Here is a 2,556-nt window from a genome sequence, read left to right as displayed (position 1 = left end):
TGACTATTCAAGGATGTGACCAATTTTCTCATGCATAAGAACAATTCTCAAATTGCAGTGTCAATTAAGAAAAAAATAGTTTGGTTGTTGGCATCTAGTATGCTATTCAAAACATATGGTTACTCAGATTCAATAAATATAAATGTAAATGACGAAAAGAAAAAGAATAAAATATATAAAATGCATTAATTAATTTAAAATGGACTTTTATTAAATTAATTATGCTCCCACTGTTTAAATAAAATGTATGACCCTCTCACATAAATTTATGAAGTCCATGCTCGACTCCCAGTGGGCTGGGATCCCATCTATTATATTAAGACCTTGAGTGTACTCAACAAGCCCTAATATAATATTTGGGTAGATACTATTATCAATTGTATCTCCATACAACTCCCAGATCATTAAGCTGACAACTCTTTATTTTCACACATCTTATGTATTAGCTTAACATGCCTCTAAAATTTATCTCCTTGAGTGTACTCAACAAAAGATAAATTTTAGTTAAGTCAAACCCATCATTCAGAAATATCAAATATTTCATAGTGTCAAACATATCCCTAATGGGCCAGCCTTGAGTGTACTCAACAAGTTGAGACGATTTGGGACTCTGATTTTTCACTATAATGATGGAAGGCGATTACAAATGTAACTTAATATTTTATGGAGAGATTTTACATTCATGAGTCTCATTAACAACAATACAATCATATATATATATATATATATATATACATCAACTATGCAAATAAATATATATATAACATAATATAATAGTGTGGACGATAATGGACTTTTACTATCTAGTCTTCCCGAGCCATAAGGAAGACTAGTTGGTCAATTCCTAGGGGGTATGGCATTGAACAGTGTCAATGGACCATCTCCATGGTCTCCACCTCTTCTTGTCTCTTCAATTAGTCAAATTCCAACATGTATCCTATACTAGTTGGCACGCAGGCCTAAATGAAATTGGACTCGCAGGCCCATAGTAACAATAATAACAACCATAACGGACTCGCAGATCCAAAATAATAACAATAATAACGGGCTCGCAGGCCCAAAACAATTAAGAGCTCGTAGGCTCTTAAAACGACAAAAATAAAAGTTAATCATTCAACACATCCATATGGTCGAGTCCATAATCGTCCACTAATAATACATTCATCACATAAATGTATACCTATATAATATCTAATATTATATGCAAATCAGTTTCAAGCTTCTAGCAATTAAGTCGTCTAAACTCTTTTAGACAAATGAATAAGAATAATTAAATAATTAATTAATCATATTAATCGATTATTTAATTAGCGGGAATATTTAATTAAAATCAAATTTTAATTAAATAACAAATTAGAGTCCAACTCTAATTTCAAAAATGTAAGGCGGTTGAATTTAATTAAAATCAAATTTTAATTAAATGACAAAACTAGAGTCTAACTCTAATTCCAATATTTAAGTGTGAATGAATTTAATTAAAATCAAATTTTAATTAAATGGTAAAGCTAGAGTCTAAACTCTAAATCTAAGATTTTAGGGCGAACATGTTTAATCAAAATCAAATTTTAATTAAACATCAAATTAGAGTCTAATTCTAATTGGAACAAATTATAGGGTGAATTGATTTAATTAAAATCTAATTTTAATTAAATAGCAAATTAGATTCAAACTCTAATTCCAAGAAGAAATTTAGGGCGAGACAATTTAATTAAAATCAAATTTTAATTAGACATCAAATTAGAATCCAATTCTAATTTCTAAAATATCTTTGGGTGAATAATTTAAATAAAATCAAATTTTAATTAAACATTAAATTAGAATCCAATTCTAACTTAAATTGAATTAAGATTTTAATTTTGGATAAAACTCCTAAATAAAACAAAATTCAATTTAGGGTCAAAGTTTAATATTTACGTTAAAATCTAATTTTAACGAAAATATAAAAGGTCGTCAACTTTAAATAGAATTTTAAATTTGGGTCAAAATTAAAATTATGGGTCAAACCCATTTAAAGTGCAATTTTAAAATCAATTCAAAATTCAAATTCAAAACCATTTGGAAATTGAAATTTGACCCAAGTTAAAATTTATAATCAAAATCTCACAATTTCGAAAATTTCAAAATTAGGTCCTCATTTAAAATTGCAAAACCACCCCATATTCTTTATTGCGGGTGGCCCCTCCAAATTTCTAAAATTACGGAGCAGCCCTTAATTTAAAATTTTACATATTGACCCCTTTTACATAATTGCACCTGGGCCCCCACAATTACACTAATTGCAGAGAAACCCCCGTCTCTCCCAACTCCAACAGATTCTGAGAAAACCTAAAATTCATCCCTTCTTCTTCTTCTCTTGGATTTTAGGGGGCGGCAAGCCGCCGCCCTTGTAGTGTTATTGCCGGAAGCTGCCGCTGGCGACTTCCTCCCACCGCAGTAGCAGCGCGCATCGCGCTGCTACCTTATTTCCCCGCAGCAGCAGGCGCGAGCAGCGTTCTGCCCGCGCCGGGGAAAGCGGCAGCGTTCGCTGCCCGCGTCGGGGAACGTGGCAGCGAACGC

This window comes from Olea europaea, unplaced genomic scaffold, assembly GCF_002742605.1.
Source record: "Olea europaea var. sylvestris unplaced genomic scaffold, O_europaea_v1 scaffold680, whole genome shotgun sequence".
NCBI classification, from domain to species: Eukaryota; Viridiplantae; Streptophyta; class Magnoliopsida; order Lamiales; family Oleaceae; genus Olea; species Olea europaea.
The sequence above is the reverse complement of the archived record's forward strand: the minus strand, read 5'-3'. Positions refer to the sequence as shown.